Source organism: Cotesia glomerata, linkage group LG3 (genome assembly GCF_020080835.1).
Source record: "Cotesia glomerata isolate CgM1 linkage group LG3, MPM_Cglom_v2.3, whole genome shotgun sequence".
Lineage (NCBI taxonomy): Eukaryota > Metazoa > Arthropoda > Insecta > Hymenoptera > Braconidae > Cotesia > Cotesia glomerata.
In genome coordinates, this window is record NC_058160.1 from 10,205,640 (window position 1) to 10,227,705 (window position 22,066).

The 22,066-nt window shown below is 33.7% G+C and overlaps 2 protein-coding genes across 3 annotated transcripts in view; one reads left to right on the forward strand and one right to left on the reverse strand.

Moving 5' to 3' along the window:
* LOC123262144 (frizzled-2-like) overlaps positions 1 to 22,066 on the reverse strand; it is a 109,841-nt gene that overhangs the window by 43,497 nt on the left and 44,278 nt on the right. Inside the window, exon 2 of one of the 2 annotated variants that reach the window (XM_044724252.1) lies at positions 16,147 to 16,199. The gene's annotated coding sequence lies outside the window, so the exon portion shown is untranslated. Of the gene's footprint in view, positions 1 to 3,594; positions 4,438 to 16,146; positions 16,200 to 22,066 lie in introns of those variants that run through there. The other variant, XM_044724251.1, reaches the window with a different exon arrangement.
* The window catches only part of LOC123262145 (kelch-like protein 17), a 76,949-nt gene continuing 72,673 nt past the window's right edge, over positions 17,791 to 22,066 (forward strand). The window contains exon 1 of the mRNA XM_044724257.1: positions 17,791 to 17,870. The gene's annotated coding sequence lies outside the window, so the exon portion shown is untranslated. The remainder of the gene's footprint in view (positions 17,871 to 22,066) is intronic.

Genomic DNA, 22,066 nt, shown 5'->3' on the forward strand with positions numbered 1-22,066 from the left:
GAAAGAATTACTGTCGATTAAATCAACAGAGAACTTATTGATAATATCTTAAAGCGGAATTGTCACGACAGGATGAAGAGAGGAAGATGATTATTGGACGTCAGTAGTTTCGTTGTCAGTGCGACAACGAGAATAGCACAAGCGAGAAATGAGAGTAGAAAACGGCTGTATTTAAAGGCCGGCGATCGAATAGATGGGACATATTTAATATAATATGAAAGCGAAGCAGAAGGAGCTCCTATCCTGGATCCAGGAATAGAAAGATTATTTGAAATCGCGTTGGGACATAATCCGCTTTTCGCTTTTCGTTCAACCAACGTTCACCCGCCGCGTATCACAATATATAAAGCCCGATGATATATCTCACGCATCGATGATTATCTCTCGAGAGCTCGGGTTTAAATTTTCCCTTTTGAGTCATATTTCACCCTTGGAACATTTTTTTTTTTTTTTAGAATTTATTCGAGGGAAAATTGCATATGCTACGAGAAAAAAATGAAAATGGACAGCGGCAGAGGTGAAATTTGCATTTTAATTTTTGGTTTACTCGGAAATAAAACTCCAAAGCCAGAAGGGAAATGAAAATTTGTTGGCTTAATAATAAATTGATATGGGGGAATTTTAACCGTCAAACTTTGAACGTCTGACAATAAATAAACAATGATAATAAAATGAAATAAAATAAAATAAAGATGGGAAGGAACGAAGAAAGAGTAGGAGGAGAAATGACGTGATAAAATCGTGGAATTTCGACAGAGTACCATCTAGTCGGCATACAAAAACATTTTGATGCTTCTTTCGAATACTAATCCACCCTCAAGTGTTATGTGTCTGAGTCTGATGCCAGTGGAAACTCGAAAAGTTAAAAAATTCACACGAGCTTCCCCCATTTACATAAAAATATACAGCACGTGATTTCGTGAGACGTGAATCGTTTCCGAGGACATAATATATTTCTTCACATATATTTTTTTACAACTAACTTCACATGGTGTATTGTATATATTTTATCCTTGTATTTAAGACTTTTAACCACATGTCATTATCCCAAGTGTTGTTTCGAGGTGTGAAGGTGCATCTAAAAAATTACTATGCACCTTGAATGATGCGCTGTACTCATTCTAAAAACATCCTCATTAATATTGAAACAAGTGTTTTTTTTATTCCAACAAATTCTTACGATTGAAAAAAAAATAATTTAATCAAAAATTTAATTTATTAAAAATTAGCTCGATGGGTTCTTATTGAAAAATTAAAGAAAAAAAAATAGTAAAATATTTTTGAGCCAGAGGCAGCAATAAAGAGACTGCTTTGTAGCTTTAGTACCCTTTGAAAGTATATTGAGTCCCGAGTATCACAATGATCCCAGATGGACAGAGAAAAGCCTTGAGGATAAACGCCGGTCTCTATTTTTTGGAAAATAAATCAGAATCCCTCTTTGCCGTTCTTATCCGAAATTACTCTTATTCAAAAGTATTTCATAGCAAGCCTTGCCATTTTACCCAAATCAATATACGTGTGCAATATTAAATAAATTAAAATTTTTTTCTGAATTTTAGACATCAGATTAGGGTGGAATATTCTATTCGCGCATGTCGGGCTCAAAAGTTACGACAGTTGAACACGCCACGTACCAACAACTATGCTAAATGTATTTCCAGCTTGAATATAACACGTGCTCGTGTATTTACCTTTGATCTTTAAAGCTTTGTTGTACTTGAAATTTTTTATTTAATTATAATGATATATTTAGATGCAGAATGGATTAATTATTACTCGTGAATAAGTTAATCAAGCATTAATGCATTAAATTAGGCGAAATAAAATAAAATAAAGCCTGCGGTAGGAGACGGAGACAATAGATGGTGAATAATGGATAATGGATAATGGATAATTGTAATACCTTATTGTATAGTTAAATTAATTACAAGTTGTTACGGAAAACGTGACGTTAAATTAGTATATAAAATTATAAGACACATACATGAGCGACATGAAGTAGGTAGATAGAGAGCATATAGCTTTAACCTAGTGTAGCAATTACCCTAAAGCTATGCATCACAATTAATTCGTAATTAAATCTCCATGACAGGGAATGAGGGCGTGGTACACGCAATATAACCCGTACCGGCAGCAGAACAGTCTGTAGCCGCTTGTGAGTCTATTCTGTTCGGGTAAAGACAGAGACAGAGTTTGAGGGAGGAGAGACTCGATAGAGAATATGAGGTTCAAGGGAATGAGAGGACAAAAGAGAGGAAGAGAGTAAGAGACTAAGAGAGAGAATTAAAGGTTGAGTGGGTGGGTAAAGCGTATTATAGAACCTACGGTGACAGCCGGAAATAAAGGGACGGCTCTCTGCATTAACGTGCAGCTCGGTCAAAGGGTTGCTTTCTCGTTTGTCTCTCATTGCTCTCTACTATTATTATCTCGATCTATATGTGTATGTAACAGCACTAATATACTCCTCTCCTCCCGATGCTCTGCGTGTATGCAGTGTTACTTCTCGAGTAGTCTTCCAGAGACTGCTGTGTGCCGTTATGGGTATAGGGGTCGACAACGTGACAGCATTAAATTGCCATTTATCGGACCGCGAAAATAGCCGATGGGACTCAGACCACCGGGCGAGTAGAGCACAGTCGAGATGTCAATTTACGTGTCTACTGCCCAAGTTCAAACTCTCTGGCTTTTACTTTTGGCACATAGATTTATTGATTCTTGATTTTTATTTTTTTACTTTATCTTCAATCTTGTCAACACTTTTTTTTTTTTTTTTTTAAATATTTACTCATGTTTTCTTGATTAAATATTTAGGCAACTTTTTGTGCTCGATAAATTTTTTTTGGGCATAAATTACAGAGGCGGGATCTGAGAAATATTTGATTGATTAAAAGATACTTAAGTCAGAAAATTTTTTTTTTTATTTTTCAAAAATTGCATTTTTTTGCAGTAATTTGTTAAAAAATTCTAAAATAATATTAATTAAATTTTTTTAATTACTTCAAAAGATGATTAAAATGACATTGGATGTAAGATTTAATTAAAACAATAAATCGAGCTAAGAAGTAGAAGCATAATAGAGCCGAACACAAATTCAGAGGGCCCAGGTGTTGATGAAACTGAATTAACAGACCGACCGATTGGGAATAGAACGCGATTACACAATCTAGTCTTCATGCTTGATGTCAGTCAGGTTCATTTAGAACAGCCCATTATTGTTATTATAAATAATGTCTTTCGTACATCAGAGCGTATATATATTTATATACACGATAACGCGTTGTCACGTAAAGCAAACATCCACACATCTATACCTAATAGTTATATTATGTATATTATAATAATAGCTACAGAAATTATGCTCGTAAAAATTAATTTTATTCCCCTAATTTATCATTAATTCCTCGGCTTAAATATCTCAAATATTTGCTGAAGAAATTACAATACTCGAAACTAAAATCAATCAACTTCGTATCAAATCATCCGTAATACATAAATACATTGTAGATTATCATAGTTTGGTTCATTAGCTACGAAACAAAGTATAAAGACGAATAAATAGAGCATAGAAAATAGAGTGCTCCATAAAATTTTTACCTGATTATCTCATCAGATTAGATTAAAATTAATCCTCGAGCAATCTCCTTGTTAGCAATCTTTTTAAATCAGCCTCAAGTTTGCAATTAAACTCCACAGTTAGTACTATAAATTTTTTATGTTCTTTAAAAATTAATTATCGTCGCACAAAATAAATGCAATTAAAAATAGTTTTGAATAACACTTCACTTGAAATAATTGGCAACACTTGTTATTTTAAAATTTAAAAAGTAAAATGGTAATGCCGATTAAAATTACTTATTCATCTGTCGGTGAATAAACTTGTCACACGTTTTTATCAATGGGTTGATACAGAATGTATGAATGCAATTGAATTTATTAAATGCAGCGATGCACCGAGTTAATAAATGAATAAAGAGATTGAAAGTTAAATAGAAAATGAAAACTTATTTACGTGACAAAGCTCCTGTAATTTTTTTTTATGATTATTGCTTTTAAATGAGTGTTTGTTGTTGATTGTGATTAATAATCGTCGTTGTTTTTAATTGTTGTCAGCATGAACTAAATAGCAGAGTAGACACGCGAGAAATGCACGGTTGCTCGAACGCGTTACGCTTTTATCGATGCTGTGAGACACGCGCGCGCATGTTTTATAGACTCGCGTCCGCGTCGTCAATCCGACGACAAACGACAACAGCTACACTATAAACCTGAAAGAGAGAAAGATAAAAGTTTGTGTCCTCTTTTCTCACTTGGTTTATTACTCGGTACTCTGTACTCTACACTCGTATCTGTATCGGTTGGTTGGCGTTAAAGCTCCACACCGAGCATAGTAGTGTAGAGTGTAGTGTCAGTTGTCGACGGATGTCAAGTACGGAACACGAAATACGAAACGCGACTGCGTGATATGTATTATAGTTTGTCCATTCTATTCCATCTCCCACCCACCGCTGATATCACTCAGTAATAATGTACATTACTGGTATGACCGAAAAATTCAGAAGTAACCGCAGCAACAATTCACGCATGTGCGATCACGCTGTGTGAATTCCCGTTCGGCGTATTATTCTAGTACAGAGCCAAGGAGAACAAACTTTTCATCTTTCGCACTGAAAAGAATAACCTGAGAAATAAATGCTGATGGAAAAACCTTTTCAATGTCAGCTAAAACCCTTTTGTTGATTGAACTTTTCTTTATTTTATGCCCTCTTTTTAGTTTTTTAGTTTTATTCAACCTTAGTCGGATCACTTGACATTTTTTTTTAATTAATATTCCTGGTTTTTATTTTATTTTTAATTCCGATGGATATTATTCCCAACTTTCATTTTAAAAATTCAAATTTATACCTCGAAAAAAAAATTTGTTCTTTTTTACACTGATAAAAGAATTTAGTTCTATTTAATAAGATTTAGTAACAAACCTTTCATTACCAAATATTTAGTAACAGTTACTAAATCATTTGTTAAAGCCCACTTATTTCCACCAAATAAATATGTAGTAGTATTTAACAAATTATTTGTTGCTACTCAATAAATCGTTTATTGGTATCAAAGAAATCAATTTTTTAACTAAATTTAGCGTATAACCTAACCTTTTTACTTAAAATAAATCAAAAAACTTAAAATAAATTATTTTAAGTAAAAATATAAGGTATTATAAAGAAAAGAATCTCATTAAATTATAATTTTTTATTTGAGACATTTATTTATTTATTTATTTATTTCAAATGATTTAAATACATAACAAACTAATGAGCAGATTACACACCAAATATTTGAGAAGTTAAATATTGCAAATTTTACTACTGATATTTTAAATATCAGAGAATTTAACAATAAAAAGAGGCAAAGTGGATAAAATAGCACACAAACCTCGCGTTCGCTTATTGTTAAACTTAAATCACCTGAAATTTGTGAACACATCACTGAAGTCAAACGCCGTTCCCCAAAACTACTGGCTAAAAACGTCTTTAATACTTCTTTTGACTCTAACCAAAACAAATTTATCTACATAAATAAGTTCTTACATCCTGATATATATAAATTTGTACAGAAGATAAAACCTAAAGCCAAACTATCAAAAATTAAATACGTCTGGACTGACCGTGGCAATGTCTATGCAAAGAAGGATGATGATTCACCTAAGTTTCATATCAACACTGAAGATGACCTTGAAAAACTTTTATAGCAACAAATTGATCAGCCTATTGTAACCAGTACATCAATAAACATCTTAAGTCTCAATATAAACAGTTATTTAGCCCATCTAGCACAATTTGACGCTCTTGAATGAAGCTGCAATTAAACTTACGACTGATGGGGAAGCAGTAGCTGATTGGGCTAAAGAAGTTGGCCTTGAAATAAATTTTTCAAAAACTAAGGTTATAATTCTTGGAAGTAACAGAAGACTCAAGCTCTTAGACAACTGTGATCTTCCTCCAATATCAGAAGATCTGAGAGAATTGCAGCGAAATTTAATAATATTCTTTTCAAAATGCCAAATTTCTCGACTACAATCTATGAGCATTCATTTGTAATCTCTGCAATTCGAATCTGGAAAGAGCTACCCACTGAAGTCATAGAATCACTCAGCCTAGACTCCTTCAAAAATAAAGCTTTTGAATTTTTTGTGAAACTAGAACGAGAAAATGTACTATAAATGTCAAACAGGCCATTTAAAAATTTAAAATAAAAAATTTACATTCTAAATTACTAAAGTATCTAATATGTTACCATTGAAAAAATTAGCTTTCAAATATTGCTCATTGATTCTATTGTTGTTCTCATTCTTATAAATAGTACAGTACTATTGAATTTTGCAACTATGTTATTAAATCATTCAAAATTATTAACTTCCTTAAAATATGATGATGTTAGTCTTATATATTTAATATTGTTATACGTGTACTTTATTATAAAAATTATGTATATTATTGTGATTCGGCTAGTTTGCCTTGACATAAAAATTGAATAAATAAATAAATAAATAGAATAAACGCCGATCGGCTATATACATACAAGGTTTTTACAAAATTAAATAATTAAATGATTAGATAGCATTATTTTCGTGCATGAACTAGAAAAAATAGGGGAGGGTGCACGGAAAAAAAATCCTATGAAAAATTACTATAGTAACATCGTAATCCAGGACTAGACTTTCAGTATCTCCATTTTTACGATGCTGCCGTCTGCAGAATACAATTTGAATTATTGAAAATTACGATGTTATTTAGTAAATTTTTTTTCCGTAAGAGCAAGTGAATAAGGACGCATACTATATGTTTTAATAAAAGTGAGACAGAGTCTAGTAGTTTGCGACGCCACCACCGAAAGATGACCAACTACTGTATCGAGGGTCTTATTATGTGACTGAACAGATTTACTTTATTTTTTGTGGCTTTCTACTATCAAGTGGATTTACTCTCGTCCAACTTTGACTCAATTCACCGGAATTTTTCCAAAGTTCCAAAAAAATTTTTTTTTTGGGACAAGATGGCCCATCTTCAAAAAATGATGAAAAAAAATTTTTAACTTCCCGCTAAGAAAATTGAAAATTTTCAAAAATCGGGAAGTTATTGGTTTTACCCCGTTTTTCGAAAATCGAGTTTTCATCGGATCTCGACGGTCCTAGGAAGCTTTCCTGACTATTTTCACGATGATGTCCGTACGTCTGTGTGTGTGTGTGTGTGTCTGTGTGTGTGTGTGTGTGTGTGTGTGTGTGTGTGTGTGTGTGTGTGTGTGTGTGTGTGTGTGTGTGTGTGTGTGTGTGTGTAAACCTCTCGTTATTTTTGAACGGCTTGACCGATTTTATCGCGGTTGGTGTCATTCGAAAGGGCTTCGCCAAACTTAGATTTCCTGTAAGTTGGAACCGATTCTGACCAGTAGATTTCGAGAAATTGCAAAAAAAGTGACAAAAAAAGTTGTTTTTTTTTTCATTTTTTTTAAATTTCTCCGAATTGGCTGAACCAATTGGCATCGATCGCCACATAGAGCGTCAGAATCGGTTGATGCGATCGTGAGATATCATTGTCGAAAAAAATCGAAAAAAGTGTTTTTTTTTTGTAATAACTCCGAAATTTTTTTCATCAGATCAATTTTTTTATTCATAATCATTTATAGAGCTCAAAAAACCACATCGATCGCCGTCTACCGCGTGAAAATCGGTTGATTTATTAAAAAGTTACAGCAGTTTGAAAATTAGAAAAATCGTGTTTCATTGAATTTCGATAAGACTTTTGAGCTCGAAGAGCTCAAAAGCATAGCAAAGCTGTCTCTTTGAGCTCGGAGAGCTCAAAATAACACATAAATTGAATTTTTGAGCTCGAAAACGTCATAAGTGAAATTTTAAGCGCCTAGGTATTGAGTTAGCGGGAAGTTGCAGGGATGGCTTTCAGGGTCAACCGTTTTTCTAATTTTAGTTAATGGCAAAGTTGTTTCTCACGTCAAAAATGTTTTTATTTCTCTCCTGGACAACTGCATTCACTTTTATATTACTCAGAAAAACTAGTGTTAACATAATACCAATCGTTCCCCTACTTTTACAGAAAAAAAATTGAGTGAAATGATTTTTTCTACAAACCTATTACTAAGTACAGTACCGATAATTACATTTGTGAATATTGCGATGATTAATTTATAATAACTCTAAATGATATAGCTCACTCCCACAGGGGGTTGCGGGGGTGAATGTCAACAATGAAAATTAAAAATTTCCGAGCTGTAGCTTCTATAAGGTCGAAATTTGGTAAGAATCTTCTGTATGAGATGGAGAAATGATCTAAGAGCAGATTTTATGACAATCTACTCCCAATATGGATAGCGGGGTTGAGTGTTAACAATGAAAATTGTAAATTTCCGAGCTATAGCTCCTACAGACTCCAAAATTTGGTAGGAATCTTCTATGTGTGATGAAGAAATAATCTAAATGAGGATTTTATGACAACCCGACCTAAATAAGGTTTGCAGGGGTAGATATTAACAATTAAAATTGAAATTTCCTAGCTATAGTTCCAACAGACTTAAAATTTTGTAGAAATCGTGTATAATCTTCGTGTCAAGTTCAGCTAAGAATGGATTTTATTAATTAAACTCCAACCTCAATAGGAATTGTGGGGGCGTTAACAACGAACAATTTTTAATTCCAAACAATTGTTTCATATGCATATATTTCATATGCAGGCTGTGTCAGAGAGATGAGTAGAATAGAAAAAATTTTGTTGTTTATAAATTAGAACTTTTTGAAACCTGAAATTTCAATAAAATTTACTAAAAATTTCCTTACAACAATCATCTCTTTGGCAGCGGGAAAAATGTCATTGTAAGGTTTCCAAAACTTAACATTACATGTAGTTATTCAGTCAATGGACTAAGAATTTAACATACATGTTATTTTTGCTGATCACTAGGGCCAGGGACTGCTGCGAAAGTCCTGGCCCTACTGATCACATAACCGATAAATTGTTCTTATTGCGGGATCGCGGAAATGCAACAGATTAAAGTGAATAAATTTTCTAAACACTTGAGATGTGGAAAATAAATTTGGCTACTTATTTAAATAGAATTCGTAAAAAACATATTAAATTTGTTTTCTATAAAAAATGGATGTAACTAAGAAAATTTTAAGTAACAGCAAAATTCGTCGCACTTGAAGGTAGATTTCAACTTCACTTATGAGACTTGCAATGACTTTAACTAAAACTTTCAATGCTCATTTGGAATCTGTGCAAATCAAAAAAATTAGGAAAACGGTTGACCCTAAAGGCCTTATTAATTGTTATTTTTCAATTAAATAAAAAATTTGTTATTGTTATTTACAATTTTTTCGAATGGTCTATTTTGCCCTAAATCTATAAAATCAGCTGATAAATATGATTTTTACTTTATTAATCATGATTAGGTTATGAAATTATAAGATAACTTCTGTTTTAGAACTTTTTAGTGGCTCATTTTATCTTTGTTTTCACACGTAGGGCTAAAAATGCATCAATAACCCGAATTTGTGGTGATTAAAAAAAAAATTAGAAAAATAAATTTTTGGTCAATTTTTGAGGTGGGCCTTCTTGCCCCCGGTGGGCCGTTTTACCCCACCCTCCCCTATACAGTTAAGAAATTATTGCACAGATTGATAAACTAATGGAGTAGTAATAAGTTTTTTACATTAGATGCAAAGGAGGAGAGTGAACTACCGAAGTAATCTAACTCAGTACAGTGATAATTAACTAAGTCCGCAATTCTGTTTATTGGTCCATAACATACGTAGTTTTTTGTTGTTTTTATTGAGTACAGCAGCCTACGGGATCTCAGATCTGGTATTGAGCAGATGAAACTAAACTGTTCCAAGATTTCAGGAGAATCGATATGTCCATTGATTGTTTTGTAAAAGTGGATTAGGTCAGCACACTGTCTACGACTTTGCATACTATTTATCTTGTACTGACTGTAAATATCGTCAATATTCCTTGAACGTAGACGGTATGCTATGTATTTTCAGAGCTTGTGTTGGTTTTTTTCTATTTTACTTATCATTATATTCGTAGCAGGAGACCATACTATTGATCCGTATTCAAGGATCGGTCTGACCAAGGAGTTGAAAAGATGAACCAATGTGTGGTTGTTTTCAAAGTCTTTCCCGGATCTGAGGATATACCCAAGAACTTTGTAAGCTTGCGAGACAATCTTGTCAATGTGTGCCGAGAAAGTAAGTTTAGTATCGAAGATAATCCCGAGATCCTTGATCAAGGAAGTTCGGCAATTATTGTCCATTAATATTATAATTGTGCGTCCTGTAGCCATGTGATCTGGTGAATATCATGATTGCGCATTTATTGATGTTCAAGTTGAGTTTATTTTTATGGCACCAATTGTGCAATTTGTCAATATCCAGCTGAAGTATACGATGGTCAGTCTCGTTGTTTATTTTTCTAAATATTTTCATGTCATCAGCATATAGTAGGTATTCGGAATCCAGGTTGTCAGCTATATCATTGATAAAGATGTTAAAGAGTATAGGTCCTAGATGAGAGCCTTGAGGGACGCCAGAATTCACACTGTATTCATCAGAGATATGACCATTCACTCTCACCTGCAGGGATCTACCCGTTAAATATGAGCGGAACTAATTCAGGGCAGTACCAGTAACTCCATAGTGGTGGAGTTTGTCTAACAATATCTCATGATCGACCAGGTCAAAAGCTTTGCTAAAATCAGTGTATAGTGTATGAACATCCAGGGCCTGGTTCATGGCGTTGATTATATAATTTACGAATAGGTACAAGTTTGTTGAAGTAGATCTGCCATTGATAAATCCGTGTTGTTTGGATGTGATAATGTTTTTGAAAGCTGATGTTACTTGAGGTAGAATTATTTTTTGAAATAGTTTAGCAATAGCTGATTGGATGCAGATCGGTCTGTAGTTGGTGATATCCGATCTTTCTCCGGTTTTGTGGATCGGACTGATGAATGATAATTTTCAATTTATAAAATTTAAAATTAAACAAGTTTTTAACATATCAATAATAGACAAATTGAAAAATTTAAACTAAACTCCACTGAAAAATGACATATAAGCTATTCGGGAGTAAATGTGTTTTCAAAAGTTTGATAAATCTCCCAAATTCGAGTTCAATAAAATAATTTGAGTCAATGAATAGGTTATGTATCACATTGGAAGTAAAGCATAGCCATCTACCGGCAATACTTACCAAATAAATATTTAGTACCTACTACTAAATATTATTTGGTGGAAACAAATATTTATTTACATGTAATAAGGCCTTGTTTATATTAATATAATTCATTTAGAATAAAAAAATCATTTATTAAACTGTAACAAATAATATTGATGGGTAAAAAATATTTTTTTCTCCCAAATAAATCATTAAAAATTTTGTTCCTAAATCAGTTTAGTACTCCGTACTAAATCCTTCTATCAGAGTATCAAATTATTATTTTCCATTGGATGCAAAGCAGAAAATGATTACTATAAATATCGCACTTGAGAGATAATTAAAAAAATAATAAATAGAGTTTTTAGCTGAGAATCTTGAGTGTAATATATTTCCAAGATATTATTTCTTGTCAACCAGACGCCTTTGCAAAAAGTTTCCAGCAGTCATGTCGCTGTGATTAAGATATTAATAACACAATCTTTATTTCTTAATCGTTGGCTTACATATCCTCTCTGTCTCTCTCTCTCAGTCTTCTTATCCTCATTTTATTTACTATTCTTATTCTCATTCTGTATTATACATTCGAGAATTTTTTTTATCGTTAATTCTTCTCCTCCTCGCTTAATCTTTTATTCCTGATTCTGTCGCCGTGAGAAGAGACTTCGACACAATTTTTATCTCCGCTCGTCAATCTTCTTGAGAGATTGATCCACCAGCACTACACATTCATTTCAATTCCCTTTGGATATACTTCAAGACTCGAGTACAAGTTTAAATCAATTCATAAACTACAAATATAAATATAAATATAAGAATTTTTGTTTCTGTCCTCATTCTCAAAAAACTTTTTATTTATTACTTTTTTTTTAAAGTTAAGTAAATCACACTTGGAGACGTGCTCGGTATATCAGAGCAGTATCGTCGTATCTGCTCTAAGGTTATTCTTGTTAAATAACTACGATTAATGGTAACGACTCTCGTAATTCTCCATGATGATAGTATTCTGGGGTAGAAACATAAAATTTGGAAGTTATATAGTCCTAGTTAATGTGTATAGTGTTTAAGATAGAATGTGCGGTAGAGGGAACAAGATACCGAATGAATTATTGTTTTCCCTAAAACACTAAAACTTCAGTTATCTCTTTGCTCGGTAAGCTGCACTACTTCTAGAAAACTTGAATTATTTTACCACTAAATGCGACGAATCACCAAAAAAAAGCTTTTAACAGAATAATATAATTATTATTTAAAATATTCCAGCAGAAAAATTCTAAAGAATTTAATGCGCAATAAAATCAAACTGATGGTTTATTTATCATTTTATTCACACAAAAGCTCAGAGTGACAAGAATCACACAATGCCAGTTTGTGTAAATGCTCCAATCCAGTAAATGCTGATAATGATCTATCTGTTGGAGTCTGGGTGGGAAAAACTAGCTCCACATTCAGTTAAAAATAAACATATCCAAATGCATTCAAGTCACCGGCAGCCGGCAGGCACTCTAGCAAATCAGAAGTGCTGTCGTGACCACACTTCAACATAATGGACCTTTAGCCTTCAGTCCAAACTTTGCTTTCATTTATATTTCGAAAATATTATGTATTTTAAATCAAAATTACGGCGAACTAAAATTCTGGTAAATTATTACTAGCAAACTTGCAGTCACTATGTGGCTGCCGTGACTTGTGAACGATAAATAAATAAAATTTTGTTTTTTTAAATAATGATTTTTGTTAAATTGCACTGTATTTTCTTAAATATTGAAGTTTTTAAAGATATAACCTCATCCCGATGTTACCCTTATCAAAAGCTTTCATTTGAGTACCCACATACATTTTGATATATTTTTCATATTTATAAATATATGAAATATATGAAAAATTGATGTGGGTATTCAAATGAAAGGCCTCGATGAGTGTAACGTCGGGGTGAGCTTATATCTTTAAAAATGTCAATAGTTCACAAGATACAAGGTCATTTCTTAATTATGTATGTAGAGATAGAGCATTTTCGAATGCAGCCTAAATACTTATAATCGTAAATTGACTATTAGTGAGAATGATATGAAACCTTGAAAAGGCACAGATTCAAATCAAGACTTTTGAAATGATACTAAATTTCACTAAAAAAAAAAAAAAAAACGATTTTACACGGAAAAAAGAAAACTCGAAAAATTACAGTATATAATGCAACGTGGCGCTTCGTGATGAAAACTGGAAAAATTACAATTTCAGATTGTAATTATTACAGATTTTATAAGAATTACATTGTAGAATGTAATATTTACATCGAAAGCCCTGAATATTAAATTAAAAAATTAAATTTAGAAAAATGTTATTTCAAACTGTAATTTTTCTAGTTTTGATTATGACTGGACCGATTTTACATTTTATACTGTAATTTTTCGAGTTTTCTTTTTTCCGTGTATCATACAACTATCTTGGACACAAAATATTTCTTATCTCTAAATAATCTAGATTATCACCTCAAGCTGTTCAACTGATATTTTATGGAGAAAATATTTTTATAATTTTAATGATTTTACTATTAAATATAATGTGTAATTATTAAAATGGTTGTCTTCGACAGGCTGCTTGTTGATCATCAATAAGTTATTGGCCATTACTTTCTATTATGAAAATATGATAATTTATAATGTAATGTAATATGATATCCGGTAGGTAAATATAACGATGTCTATTTTAAAAAAGTAAATTGACAATTAAGTGAATAAAAAGAGTTCCTTGGGCAAGAAAGGACATAAAAATTCATATTTTCCACAGGCGAAAATACTTTTCTCATTAAAAAAACCAATTAACCCAAGTTACAGGCACACACTATCGTTATTTTCTTATCATCTACACCTGACTTTGCCCCGTGGAGCCGGCTAATGTAATGACTTGCATAAAAATTTTTCTTTGTTCTCAAATGATCTTCATATCTTCACATTCTCAAGAAGCCTTTTATCCATATTTTAATATCCCTCTCCCCGGATCTTCTTCTTGTGGAGAAAAGCTCATCGCATCCACGACATTGTCACGATAGTAATCATCAGCGTCCAAGTTCTGATGCAGTACCTGGAGATTTAGCTCCCTGAAGAGACATGGAAAACACAAGCATTCGAGATCTAGCTTATTTTCAGGGTATTGTGTAAGAGTAGCTGGATATCAAGCATCAAGCATCAAACTTGAACAACGACTTTGACTCTCTTTCAGTGGCTCTAGATTGAAGGAAGACGAGCTTGTACGTTTGTAGGTAATCAAAGGGATTTTGCGTATGTCGGTAGCATTCTCCAGAGTGCTCGTTCAAATAAACCACCCACACTTTTAGAAAAAAAGTACTAATGTAGAAATGAGTCGAGTAGAGTAAAACAATTGTGTTTCGGGACTTTGAAGTTTGTGCTTGCCTGACCCTGATGAAGCCGCGGGGTTTCTATTCTCACCCCTTTAGATCCCCGCAGAACCTATTTTAGCTTTTGTTTTTACCTCTTTTCTCCTCCTCGAGCATCACCAGCAATATATATAATGTCAAACGTAAAATGTCAAAGAGAGAGATGCCTGCTTTTAACTTGGCTAATTATTTGGTGATTTTCCAGGCTCTTCGTTTTTAACAATCACTTACTATTTACGATGAGAATTATCCTCGACGGTATAAAGTAAGAAGCGAAACTTGAAGTCGTTGCCGTTGAACTCGGTGGTCATCATTGAATATATGAAAAGCTAGAGATACTTGGTAGCACTTTAATTTCCTTTGTGGGTTACACCGCCGAGAGTCTTCACTCCCTCACTTGGCTAATCAACCAAAAGGAATCTTCACAAGCATCACACACACCGGAGTGGGTACTTGTACAACTGCTTCCCTTTTTACTTGGATTTTTTACCGCCACTTGTCGACGGGGATGTGTGTAAATGTGAGCTCTGCAAGCCTCATCTGATGGATGGTTTTACTTTCGTCGTTTTTTTTTTATTTTCATTTTTGCTCCTATATGCACAAACTTGTACTTCTCAATCTCATTGGATGTGGATGATGCACTTACGATGAATGTAAGCCACTCTCATCTCTTGTAGAAACATAAAGATAAAGGCCTCTACCTTCTGACAATATTCTTCTGATTGTGAGGAGTCCTAAGCGTAAGAGTCGCTAAGAGATTACCTTTGTGATAGGGTAATTAGTGTGCCTATTACTTTGTATGATAAATGATAAGGAAGTACGGCAGTACAATAAAATATATCTTTGTGGGCTAGCATAGGTTGATGTCGTGTGTGTGTGTGTGTGTGTGTGTGTGTGTGTGTGTGTGTGTGTGTGTTTGGATGTGTGTAAGGGAAGATCTACGAGCGGACTGCGTAATAAGTTAACCGAATAGGGGATGAATGAAGAGGGAAAAAGAGGATGCTGGTATCGCAAGCGACCGGGGAATCCAATTACTATTTCTCTTGTACGTCAATTCGATTACGCCTACTATTTTCTCGATTCTTCTGTGTCACCAATCGCGAAAGGTTCCCCTGCTTCAGTGTGCGGGTACTGATGCGGTTTTCGGACGATGCGAGGCTATCAGTACGAGAGTGGTTGAGTGTATTGCGGATTTCGGATAAAATAGATAAGTGAGTTTTGACTAACTAACCTTTTTGAATTTCAACTCTCGTGGTTGTTGCCGCTGGAGTACTCTAATTTATTTGGACGGCTAAATTTTATTTTCATCTATAGACCAACCACCGAAAACTCAATTTAACGCCAACAAAAAAACTTTTTTTAAGTTTGTTAATTGACATTTTTAAAATCACTCGGTCCTTTTAATTTGCCTCAATCCCAAAGAAGATTTTTATTAGATTGGGCAATAATAACCAATTACGTTTCAGGATCATCAGTTTCAATGAAAAAAGAATAAAGAAAAAAGATTATAGAATGGATCTTTTTGTAACTCACCCTTTAAAGTTGTCTCACCCTTCACCGCGTGTCTCATGTACTTGGGCGCCTTGCTAAAAAACAGAAAAAAGGGTTTGTACTGTAGAGAGAGAAGAAGCATGTAGTATAGGTAAGTAACGCAAGTAGTAACTCCCAGGGTGCAAGGGCCACCGCTGCTTTTGCACCCTCCCTCATATATTTCTTTAGCTTTAGCTTTTTCTCCAGCCGCCTTCGCTCAGCTTTCTCACCACCCCCCACACCTTATCCACCTCATCCACCGGCGTCCCTACATCACGGCCCTTCACTTATTCTTCTTCTTTTTCTTTCGTTTTATGTTTTTTTAGTTTTTTTCATACCTTTCTCACGCACTCACACGCGTGTCGGCACGTCGATGAATTCTTTGATCCGCACTGTAATTAGTTGGTGGCAAGCCTACTCCCATCATCAACAAATATATATATATATATATATATATATATATATATATATATATATATATATATATATATATATATATATATATAAATATAAAAGGGGGTAACAGCAAAAATGTTTGAGTGGCGATCAAAGTACTGCTTTGCTGCTACTCATACGCTACTCAGTTTTTCTTTTACATCTTTCTCGCTTTTCTCAGACCTAACATGTCGCACTGCCGCCATATACATATATAGAATAGAAGAGGGTTCACTGGAGTTTCGCAAAAGAAGGAATAGAAAGTAGAGGGTGTGTGACTTTACGAATGCTGTTTACTACTCACCGACAAGGAGCGTACGGCGTCACAGAAATTACGTATATGTATGCATATGCAAGTATATATGTGGCTTAGCAACTACTTACATATGTGTTCATATATATTCAGTGCATAGATGATGCTTTGGAGTTTACCAGAAGCTTGGATAAACAACTATACGGAGATGATACACTGATTTTCAAAGAGAGTAAAAGCTTTAAGGGATATCTCCAGATTTACTTCCATTTACTTTTATTTTACGCTCGAGTTCAGGCTGTTTTCTGTAATATCTTTTTTAACGATCATCTTACTATTATTGGATCAACATTTTTTTGATTAATAATTCAATAATTGTTTGTTTGTTTTGATAAATTCTACGAGGGTAGATTAGTTTTCTGTTATTGAATATAACTGGGAATATTCTGTGTAATTAATTTTAATTGTTATTTATGTTAGTTTGGTGGATAGGAGACTTGTGATTAAAAATAATCGGGTTTCAAGAGATTTATGGCCCTGAGGTCAGAGATCCAGATAACTTATTAATGCAATTAAATATATGAAATGTAATTCCTAATTGTAAATTCTGGATTGTGGGTTGTGGATTTTGATTTGTTTGTAAAGTTTATGAAATAGTTTAACATTTATATTGGAATTTTGGCTCGGAAAATCAAATATCAGGTTTGTTTCAGGATTTATTTGATACTTTTTAGTGAGATATGTGGTTGGATGTGTGCCGGTAGCAGTAAGGTACACTTTGTAGGAAGAAAAAAATAAGTGGAGCTCAAGTGGCTTACTGGGTTTTTCTCAAAGCCAAAGTCGTTTCCGTCGCGACGACGTGGCGCACAGTATGTAATATTACTATACCTAACGATACATAGTACTCTCTGTGTCCCTTGATCGTTGCAGACACGAAATCTAAAGAAAAATTCAATGCCTTGCCAACTCTTGGAGGTGGAATGAGAAAAATGAAATTCTTTTCTGTTGACTGAAAATTCCGCCAGAGAAAATGACGAATGTAAGTGTCTTCAATCAGCTTTTTTTTATACAAAAAAAAAATTATTTTATTTATTTTTGTGAAATTGTGAAATTTATTCTTTATTATAACGTTGAAATAAAAATAGAAAAAAATTATATTGAGTGGCATAAAAAAAATAATTATCCGAGGTATGTTCTGGAGATTAAAATATATATGAATTATCATCAAGTGTTATTGGAGAGACAGGAATGAAAAGCATAGAGAGATATGTGTCTAGCATATGCAGGGGTTGATTTTAGTGATTTAAATGCAAACGTTAAAAAATAAAAAAAACAAAACTGAAAAAATAAAAAATTCTTAAGCAGATGCACTTGTAAGTGTGCGATTATTGTGAGTACATTTTGTATTTCCGTATATAGTTTTAAAAGGGGTTACGCTCTGCACAGCACCCCCGTTGCTGTGAAAAAAAAGGAACGAAAAACAAAAAACACGGGAGTTTTCAAGGGTTCCAAACACTTTGGACGTGAATTTTCGAACCCCAGAATCCAGAATATTATCGCTAGGCTGAATTCTCGGGTCTCTTTCTCACATCCACATGAATCCTTTATACCTACATACTCCACGCATTTATTTAATGCCGGAGAATATATATTTTCTTGCGATATCTCACTCTTGAGATTTAACTACTTTCTCACTTTTCCTCTCTTTGGTCTCTACCGACATGAATCTCTCCGTAGCCCATAACACTATCGTTGTATATATATAAACTCCCAGGACGGAATAAAGGGCACAAGTAATATCTTAATCCGCTTATAAATGCAAACCCAAACATATCCGCACACCGCCAGAGGCTGAAAAAGGTTTGCTCGTGGCTCTGTTTGCAAACTACCAATCCCTCGATAATAAAAAACATAAAAAACAAAATACGCGGCACGCTCCCTTACCGATTGGCTGCCCTTGAATCGAGGATAAAAGTCCAATGGGGCGTATAGTGACCGATCCGTCCAACGATTCCGTGCGTATCGAGTTTTACAAATAACGCTAAATAAAAAATATAAATAAATTCGCTGAATGCTTTTATTCACTCCGTTAAAATTTTTCTACCTATATTTTAATGGATTTTATTTATCATTTTATCGTATAATATGCATTACGATAATTAAAATTTATATACACCTATCGCAATATTAATTTTCGTATAATAAATTAATTTCGCAATGTTTAAACTTTTTTTTTTATCATTTATTGAAACAGTTGGATAATTTGATTGAATCTGGATATAACATCACGCAAGTTAAAATTAACTAAATGCATTATTATATCATAAAGTTGATAACACTGTTAACTTAAGGGTGAAAAAGGAAACTGATATAATTGAAATCCGTAAATAGTTAAATATCTAAAGTTAGTTAATATTTGAATGCTAAAGAGCCAATTTAACATTTAAATGAAATTGAGCGTCAGAGTATTAGTTCTTGAGTTGGCAAAGACCAAAGCTTGAAAATATATATGCGTTGAATATAGTTAGCTGGTGGTGTGGGTGATAGCGAGAGATAGAGTAACACGAAAGAGGAGAGTAGCTTATTTGTTGATCGATTTTCCATTCCGAGAGTTGAAATTCCGTGAGTTGATCTCCCGTCCTGTACAAGCGAGTGATCGAGACAGCTGCAGCTGAGCGTGATACCAAAGAGAAGAGAAGTTATATACCGTGGAGTAACAGAGAATAGAGTACTTCCCGAGCACTGATGCACCGAAAATTTCGTTACAGTTTGTAACTAAATTTTGCGAGGGTGGCGAATATAACGGGGGTGAAAAGTGAGCACCGGGTATAGAGTATAGGGTATACCTTGAACTGCGAACTGGGAGCTGTTTCCGAGGATAGCAGGGACTCTCATTTCTATATATTTCGTGTACAACATATATCGAGCTATATGAACTCAAGTACACTCGTACATAGAGAAATCGATGACTACATGAATGTCATCAATGACCATCATGCTGAGGCCGGGGTGTGTCCCCTATCTACTAGTTCGGCTTCCATCTTCATCGCTCCTCAACTCACCCAGCCAACCAAACCGCCTGGCATCCACCCACGACCCTCTCAACTCGCCCCAAAACATCTGTGTAGCAATTACTCTAAATACATTGCACATATGTCTATGTGTGTGGATCAACCATCGCCCATCAGCATCCAGCATCATGATGACTGCATGGATTCGATGATGATTGACATTTCGCTGGACAAAATTCTGTAGTGCTTTATTCACTCCCTTGATGCTGGACTCTATTGAGTTTGTTCATCATAAACTCACTCGCCGATGATATAGCGACAATGTTGTATTGTATTTACAGGGATTCGGTAGCAACGAAGAACTGTATGTTAATTTGAATGCTGAAAGTATTATTGATGTTATTTTTTTGGACGTCGTGCTAAATGGAGAGAATGGAGAATCTGGTAGAGTGTCTGGTCCTTTTGTTCGCAACGTGCTCTCTGTCATGTCAATTTAACTGGATAGTTTGTTGTGTGTTATTTGGGAGATATATGTAATGGAGAGTTGTCGAGAGTGTACCGTCGTTGACATATTTAAATGTGTCATGTGAATAAAGTGACAGGTTTTAAATTATTCAATGCATTTCATTGTTAGTTGTCATATTTCAAATTGTTCATCATTGAACCGGGATTTTTGTTTGATTTGATATTTAAAAAATATCCACTGATGAATTAATTGTGAGTTGAATTTAATAGATGACGCGGAAACTTAATATGAATAAAAGAGTTAATTGCCGAGGAATTATTTCGGGTATACAAAATTAAATACAACTGTATTTAATAATACGATCGTTAAGTTTTTGATTTAAATGGTATCCCTAGGGCCATCAGCGGCACAGAAGCTAACACGAATATTGTTCATCCATCCCCATTGACGGTGAGCTGTATGTATGACAGAAATACGGTCTAGTTATGCGCAATAAGGCTGTTATTTGGTATGGTGACTCGGCAGGCACACTAGAGTCCAACTGCAGATTGTTTGAATCCGATGAGTGTGTGTCGCTCGTCGAAGGAAGGGTGAGTTGACAGAATTGTCCAACTGGATATACAAAGGAGTGAAAGAAACTGTTTATAAGTGTATAAATGCGTGGACGTCGATGTGGGTATAATATGAATTCGGGTGTAGGGTGTAGAGGGGAAACCAACCCCTGAAATTCTAAGCTGAATATTGATTGACACACAGTGACAGATTTGGTTATAGTTTGCCACTATACACCCTGATGGCTACGCACTGTTTCTACCGCTCTCCCTTCTCCCTTCTTAAATCATCTTCGTATACATCTTTTGTTATGTTAATTTAATACAAAGATACTTTGGTATAAATTTAAGTGCTTTGTTCACAATACGAGAGCTTTTATATTATATCAATATAATAGTTTACATTTTAGGATTTTAGATTATCATCCTAAAGGCACAACTGTTGGATCCAATCTTCTTTGTTTTATTTTTCATCCCCTATATAAGTTACAATTCAAGATAAAAAAAAATTATCGAGTTTTATTTTTATCCACAAGATTTGGATTTTCCGCTTTAAATAGAATTAGATGAGGCTGTAAAGTTTAGGATAGGTTAATTTCGGGTAAGTTAATTCACAACTTCAAAATGGACAAAGTTCAAGTTAGTTTAGATTGAGAAGTTCAAAATAGGTTTACCGAAATTTTAATGACATGATGGCTGAGAGCTGTCATCAAACACACCAACAAATTAATTTAAATAACTCATTAAATTTTTTTTCTTTTTATAAAAGAAAATATTAATTATGTCTTTCATTTTATTTATCATAAATCACTCTTTTCACTGGAGTCTTATTTTACTAGCAACAACAAAATTCACCAAATATGATAAAAAAAAAAAATAAACAAAGAGCTGTTTGACGCAGCAATAAGTCCAAGTACAATGCAGACTATTGTTACGCATCGTTTTGATGACGAAGAATCTCAAGTTTTAAATTTCGCAAGATTTATATTGTAAGTTACGCTTCTTATTGTTCTACTTTGATAAAATATTCTTTTAGAGCATAAACTCTTTTTACTAAGAATTCAAAGGCTCCCGAAAAATCCCACGCATTAATATCTCATTTTTTTTGTAAACTTCAAAAAGAAAACTCAAAAAACGAGTCGATAATTAGACGCAATTAAAATGTCAGGTGGATAATTGATATCTTTATTGCAAAAAATATCAAAAG